We start from the raw sequence: 8,137 nt of genomic DNA on the forward strand, positions 1-8,137 counted from the left end.
TGGAACTCACTTCGTAGACCAGGCTGGCCTCGAACTCAGAAATCCACCTGCCTCTGCCTCCCGAGTGCTGGGATTAAAGGCGTGCGCCACCACGCCTGGCTTGCTGATTCTCAAAGGAAAGTTTCTACACTGCTTTAGCCTAACTTTAGCCTTTCTCAGTTGGTCTCAAAAGCAACAAACAAAACCAAAAACTGATATAAAGGCTTAAATAAACTAGCTCTAATTATCCCACACAACTGCCTTATAGATTTTTCAGCACAGAAGACACATTCTTTCTAGAGAGCTATTACTCCTTTGGTAGAAGGGATAATCCTTGCACTCAGGCAAAGTGTAAGGAGACATATATTCCTAAACAATACAATTCTATGGACTCTACTGTCTGTCTGTCTCCCTCTATTCTCTCTCAGTAACCCCAAAGATGAATATACAATTTCATGGTCAAGCCTGACTCTTCCCCACCACCTCCATGTCTAACTCTCACCCCATAAACATTTTTAACTGTTCAGTATCATGAACCATTAGCGATGCAAACTACACTACTTTGAGATTCCATCTTCCCACAGTCATAATGTCTGTCATAAGAAACAAGTGACAAGTACTGAAGAGGATATGGAGAAAGAGTGACCCCTATCTACCAGCTGGTAGGGATATATGTACGGTAGGGTCTAAACTGCTATAGACACTATGGAAATCAGTGTATAGAGGAGTAAGGCTAAAAACGGAACCACCATATGGCCTACCTATTATGAGAATATATACACAAAGAACTCCATATCCTACAACAGAAATACTTGCACATCTATATTTATTGCTGTCTATTCAAAATAGGTAGGAAATAGAATCAGCTTAAATGTCCATCAACTGATGGATAAGGAAAATGCAATACATATATGCATCAGAATTTATTCATCTGTAAAGAAAAATTAAAATTATGAAAATTTCAGAAAAACATATACAGCTGGAAAATATAGCAAGATAATTTAAACCCAGAAAGACCCTGCATGGCCTCTATGGGTTGGAGAGACATCTTAGCAATTAAGAGCACTGACTGCTCTTCTGAAGGACCAGGGTTCAATTCCCACCACCCATAAGGGAGTTCACAACTGTCTGTAATTCTAGTTCTAGGAGATCTGACACGCTTGCTCAGACAAACATGGAGGCTGTGATGGTTTGTATATCCTTGGACCAGGGAGTGGCACCATCTGGAGGTGTGGCCTTGTTGGAATAGGTGTGACCTGGTTGGATGGGTGTGTCACTGTGGGTGTGGGCATAAGATCCTCACCCTAGTTGCCTGGAAGTCAGTCTTCCACTAGCAGCCTTTGGATGAAGACATTGAACTCTCAGCTCCTCCTGTGCCATGCCTGCCTGGATACTGCCATGCTCCCACCTTGATGATAATGGACTGAACCTCTGAACCTGTAAGCCAGCCCCAATTAAATGTTGTTTTTTATAAGACTTGCCTTGGTCATGGTGTCTGTTCACAGCAGTAAAACCCTAACTAAGACAGAGGCCAAAAACAAATGTACATTTTTTCTAATATTTAAAAATAATAAAGTCAATTATGTGTGTATTCATGCAGGCACCCACAAGGACAGAGGCACTGGATGCCCCTGGAGCTAGAGTTAAAGATGGCTATGGAACCGAACTCAGGCCCTCTACAAGAGAACTGTTGCTCCAGCCCCAGCTTCAGGTTTTTAGATTTCTATATTTCACTTATAATGTTTATAAAGGTCAAGAAGCCAGAAAGGGCTCACGAGAGGGGGAGGGAACAATGATTTAATTGGGAGAGGTGACAGTAGCACACAGGTGCTCTGAGGGAAGAGGGGAGGACACTGGAGGTAAAGGTTATGCAAGAGGTGAGAGGGTTTGAGGGAAGAGAAAGGAGTGGGGTGGGTTAGTCAAAACTAAGGATTTATAGCTGGGCAGTGGTGGTGCACACCTTTAATCCTGGCTCTCCAGAAGCAGAGTCAGTCAGATCTCTATGAGTTCAAGGCTAGCCTGGTCTACAAAGCAAGTTCTAGGACAGCCAGGGATTCACAGAGAAACTGTCTTAAAAACAAAACAAAACTGAGGATTTATAAAAATGCCTCATGGAAGCCTACTACTGTGTCACTACACAATATGATTTAAGGCTGGAGGGATGACACAATAATTAGGAGTACTTCCAGAAGACCAGAGTTCAGCTCCCAAGACCTGGGTCCAGCCCAGCACCACATCAGCAACTTACACCTCCTCATGACTCCAGTCCCAGCAAATCCAAAATCCATGCCCTCCTCTGGACTCCCTGAGCACCCGCACACACATGGTATCACACACACACACACACACTCACACACCTACACTATAAACCTGGTCAAAATCCTTTAGCTGGGGTGGTCACAGAACCTAGGGAAAACGATTACTACTGCTTTCTTGAATGGAAGTCATTAAACTGCCTTCTAAATACTTCTGTCTATACCTACAGTGCTATTATCTTTTTATATATATATATTTTCTTTATTTACATGTCAAATGTTATCTCCTTTCCTGCTTTCCCCTCTGAAAAACACCCTCCCCCCATCCCGTCACCCCTCCTCCTGCTCATCAACCCACCCACTCCCGCTTCCTGGCCCTGGCATTCCCCTACACTGGGGCATACAGCCTTCATAGGACCAAAGGTCTCTCCTCCCATTGATGTCCGACTAGGCCATCCTCTGGTGCGTATATAGGTGGAGTCATGAGTCCCACCATGTGTACCCTTTGATTGGTGGTTTGGTCCCAGGGAGCTCTGGGGGTACTGGTTAGTTCATGTTGTTGTTCTTCCTATGGGGCTGCAAACCCCTACAACTCCTTGAGTCCTTTCTCTGGCTCCTCCATTGGGGACCCTGTGCTCTGTCCAATGGATGACTGTGAACATCCACCTCTGTATTTGTCAGGCACTGGCAGAGCCTCTCAGGAGACAGCTATATCAGGCTCCTGTCAGCAAGCACTTGCTGGCATCCACAATAGTGTCTGGGTTTGGTGATTGTAAATTGAGTCAGTCTCTAGATGGTCATTTTTTCGGTCTCTACTCCACATTTTTTCTCTGTAACTCCTTCCATGGGTGTTTTGTTCCCCCTTCTAAGAAGGATAGAAGTATCCACACTTCGGTCTTCCTTCTTCTTGAGTTTCACGTGGTTTGTGAATTGTATCTTGGGCTAATATCCACTTATCAGTGAGTGCATATCATCTGTGTTCTTTTGTGATTGGGTTACCTCACTCAGGATGACATCCTCCAGATCCATCCATTTGTCTAAGAATTTCATAAATTCATTGTTTTTTTAATAGCTTAGTACTCCATTGTGTAAATGTACCACATTTTCTGTATCCATTTCTCTGTTGAGGGGCATCTGGGCTGTTTTCAGCTTCTGGCTATTATAAATAAGACTGCTATGAACATAGTGGAGCATGTGTCCTTATTACATGTTGGAGTATCTTCTGGGTATATGCCCAGGAGGGGTATAGCTGGGTCCTCAGGTAGTACTATGTCCAATTTTCTGAGGAACTACCAGACTGATTTCCAGAGTGGTTGTACTAGCTTGCAATCTCAACAACAATGGAGGAGTGTTCCTCTTTTTCTACATCCTTGCCAGCATATGCTGTCACCTGAGTTTTTTATCTTAGTCATTCTGACTGGCAGTGTTACGATCTTGACATGATACCAACACAGAGCTGCACTGCTTTCAACCTTGTTTAGAGAAGCTTCTATCTGCAGTGGACAGTGGTTAATGTAGAGGCTGATGGCTATTCAAAGTGCTGACAACGCAAGTGACTGTGACACTAAACGGGACACTCTTTGAACCACCACCTCCTCCTCTTCCATTACCCCATCCCACCTTCACCGCCTCCTTGACCTCCATCTCTATCACCACCTCCACCACCACCCCTACCTTCACCAACACCTCCTCCTCCACCTCTACCACCCCTACCTTTACTACCTCTTCTTCAATCACCCTACCCCCACCCCACCTTCTCTTCCTCCTCCACCTCTACCCACACCTTCACCACCACCATCACCTCATCTTCCACCACCACCACCACTACCTCCACCACCTGCTCCTCGACCACCACCAGCACCAAGGCTTAGTGACCATCGGGAGGAGAAGGAAGACAGAGTTTACGAGCTGGAGGACAGGGAGTAAGTGCTTCTTCAGAAAGGCCGCAGCCACCACACCAGCCAACGCAGTCGGTGTGGTTACCTGCAGGAGATCAAGCCAGTAGAAATCCCAACATGGACAGGGAAAGTTCATGAGTCCCCATCCTAGCTGAAAAGCTACTGGCAGCTGATGGTTGCTAGGAGAAGAGTTTTGGGGTGTGGTCACCCACCATAATACAAATACCAATTCTCCTCAAATTAACATGCAGGCTTAACACAATCCCTATTAAATGCCAAAACTTTTATGGACATAGAAATGTTTATTCTGAAATATGTGGGGGCTGGTGGGATGACAGGGCTCCAGGCTAGGAAGGGCTACATTAGTTAGACCCTGTTCCAAGGACACTAACTAAATGTATGCAGTGGGCTCCACGAGGGTTCATCATACTATTCTTTTACTTTCTCTGTAGTTTTTATAATAAAAATTAGGGGCTATGAGGAAGGGGCTTGTTATGGAATAACAAGGTTTTAGAAGCAACAGCGTAAAGATAACTTTAAATATTGAATAAACGTCTTTTCCCTGCCTGCCCCTGCACATTCTCTTTTTACCAGGACTGATCCTGCAGTCGTTTCCCCTCTAGAAGGACTCTGCAAGTCAGACCTTTGGCCCATTTTCTGTGAAGGACAGTATGCTGACTGCCTGCCAAGGTTACCAAGAGCTCTTTGGTTTGCAAACTTATAACCAGCCACTGACAAAAAGCATGACCAGATCATGTGATGAAGACACAAAAGAGTTTCCCTGGCAACTGTTACTGGAAGCCAAGAGAATACTGAAAATAGGAGACTTTTTTCCTACTTGTACCCTGTCCAGTCCAAATACAGTGGGAACACACAAATGAAAGAAAAGGGTCTTTTTCCTTAAGTAGAACATTATCCTGATTAATATTTTTTTATCAAATGGTTAAAACTAAATTTAGGGGTTTTTCCCTTCTTGTACATTTTCTTGATGCTCAAATTTAATCTTTAACCAGAATATTGTCTGTCACTGAACCATGAAGTATTACAGCTACTTAATTATTTACTTTGGGGGCTGAGTGAGACAGGGTTTCTCTATATCCTGGCTCCCCTGGGATTCAATCAATAGACTAGACTGGCCTCGAACTCACAAAGATCCACCTGCCTCTGCCTCCAGAGTGCTGAGATTAAAGGTGTCTGCCATCAACACCCAACTTTTTTATTTTATTTTATTTTGCTTTGGTTTTTTTTTTTTTTTTTTTTCGAGACAGGGTTTTTCTGTATAGCCCTGGCTGTCCTGGAACTCACTTTGTAGACCGCCCTTGAACTCAAAATCCGCCTGCCTCTGCCTTCCAAGTGCTGGGATTAAAGGCATGTGCCACCATGCCTGGCTTAATTATTTACTTTTAACAAAAAGAAAACACATGAATATCCCTGATGAGTTCAAAGAAAAGCACCCTTTCCCATCCAGCACCCAGAATTAATCACAGTTGACATCTGGGCACATCTGCTTTTATTCATATTAGTGTTTTTTGAACTGCATGTGTAAAATATTAGTTTACTGTACTTTCATAAATAATAAATAGAACAAACTGAAGTTTTCATTGATCTTACACTCAAAGGTCATATATATGATAGTTTGTTATGTGTCTACATTGTGTACACCCCAAGTTCCAGTAGTAACACTGCCATGTGGCTCACAGTACCTGAGCAAGGCTGGTATATCCTGGATAGGCCTATATTTGCCCATGACTTAGAGTTTCACCTTCAGAAGTTGTGTAGAGGAGGCTGTCATCATTAGAAGCCATGGGTGGGTGTGCTGGTTACCTTTATATCAACTTGACATAAGCCAGGGACAGTGGAAAGAGGGGAACCTCAACTGAGAACATACCTCCTTACATAAGACTGGACTGCAGGCAAGCCTGTAGGGCATTCTTTAAAAGTTAGTTATTAATGTGGGAGGATTGAGCCCACAGTGGCTGGGGCCACCTATGGTCTGACGGTCCTGAGTGCTGTAAGAAAGCAGATTAAGAAAGTCATAAGGAGCAAGCCAGTAAGCAGCACTCCTCCATGTTTCTGCCCTGTGTGAGTTGCTGTCCTGACTTCCCTCAATATTGACAGTGACATGGAAGCATAAGCCCAGTAAACCCTTTCCTCCCCAGGCTGCTTTTAGTCATGGGGTTTCAGCACAGCAATAGTAACCCTAATACAAGGGCTAAAGGCACTTCCCATTAAATCTGAGTGAAGAAAACAACAGAGTCTCCCAAGTTGTCCTCTGACTACCATATATGCAGCTGGAGCAAATGCCGCCCAAAATCAACCAAATAATAGATAAATGTAAATAGCAACAACAAACTTATGAAAAAGCTGAGAATACAGCTCAATGGTAGAACATCTGCCTGGCTCTGGGTACAATCCTTAGTCCTGAAAACACACACACATACACACACACACACACACACACACACAGAGGAACATACGCGCACGCACACTCAGTGTTCTCAGGCTGGTGATACAGCTCCATGGTAAGCACTTACACAGGTGCTACCTTTATACTATTATTTCTTCCTGGGTCTCCTTGGGTTTAGAATGAGTTTGAGCATGAGAGATGACAATGCCATCACTCATGGGCACATCACAGAGAACTGGCTCAAAGATAGGAGTGGAGACCTTGGCCTTCTCAGGTTGACAGCTGTTGTGCTTCAAGTTTGGAAGGTAAAGAGAACTAGAGACTGCCACTATGGCTGCAGAAAGCTCCAGTGGCATCAACTTGGCTGTCATCTCCCTCGAGAGTGTAGAACACACACCTCTAGAAAACCAGCCTGCACCGTGTTCTTGAGAGAGCACAGCCCACGAGCAGTGCATTCCTTCCGAGGCACAGGAGAACCTGCACGATCTCTTTCTACTCACTGGTCTCCCTCACGCCACCAATTAAATTAGAAAAGAGACTGTAAGCTATCTAAACTAGCATCTAATGACACAGCACTAAAAAGACATTGAACCAATGGCATGTCTTGGTTTTGCTTTGTTTTTGTTTTTTTTGTTTTTTTGTTTTTTTTTTTTTCATGAAATTTGAATCAGTCAGCAGCCTTGAAACCCTTTCACACAGATTTGGCTGTTTCTTTTGGAAATCTCAGGTTACAAGTGCAATTTTCTTTTTGTATGCCAGGTATGTTCAGGAGCCTGTGGTGGCTAGGAGAGGGGATCAGATCATCCCTTGCATCTGGATTCAAACCCAGTCCTCTATGAGAACAGCAAGTGCTCTTAACCACCCACTGAGAGGTGTCTCTTCAGCACCTACATCCACAGGAGAGCCTTTATTAGAAATGCTCTAGGCTGGGCGGTGGTGGCACACGCCTTTAATCCCAGCACTTGGGAGGCAGAGGCAGGCGGATTTCTGAGTTCGAGGCCAGCCTGGTCTACAGAGTGAGTTCCAGGATGGCCAGGGCTACACAGAGAAACCCTGTCTTGAAAAAAACAAAACAAAACAAAACAAAACAAAACAACAACAAAAAAAAGAAATGCTCTGAAAACAGCTGTAACATATGAAGGGACCCATTATTACTGTGGTGATTTGAGTATGCTTGGCCCACAGAAGTGGCCCATTAGGAGGTGTGGCCTTGTTGGAAAAGGTATAGCCTTGTTGGAGGTACTGTGTCACTGTATAAGATGGCTATGAACACTCCTAGTGCTCAAACTCCTCCCACTGTGGAAGAGGGGCTCCCCCTAGCAGCTTGCAGATGCTAGTCTCCTCCTGGGTGCCTTTGGATCAAGATGTAGAACTCTTGGCTCTTTCAATACCAGGTCTGCTTGCATGATGCCATGTTTCCCACCATGCTGATATTAGACTGAACCTATGAAATTATAAGCCAGCCCCAATTAAATATTTGCCTTATAAGAATTGCCTTGGTTAGCCGGGCGTGGTGGTGCACGCCTTTAATCCCAGCACTCGGGAGGCAGAGGCAGGCGGATTTCTGAGTTCGAGGCCAGCCTGGTCTACAAAGTGAG

General features: G+C 44.4%; 1 protein-coding gene across 2 annotated transcripts in view; it reads right to left on the bottom strand.

Annotated features, from left to right (window-relative positions):
- The window catches only part of C2H20orf194 (chromosome 2 C20orf194 homolog), a 133,143-nt gene that overhangs the window by 114,212 nt on the left and 10,794 nt on the right, over positions 1–8,137 (bottom strand). The gene's annotated exons all lie outside the window — the stretch shown is intronic.

The sequence above is a fragment of the Mus caroli genome, chromosome 2 (genome assembly GCF_900094665.2).
Source record: "Mus caroli chromosome 2, CAROLI_EIJ_v1.1, whole genome shotgun sequence".
Lineage (NCBI taxonomy): Eukaryota > Metazoa > Chordata > Mammalia > Rodentia > Muridae > Mus > Mus caroli.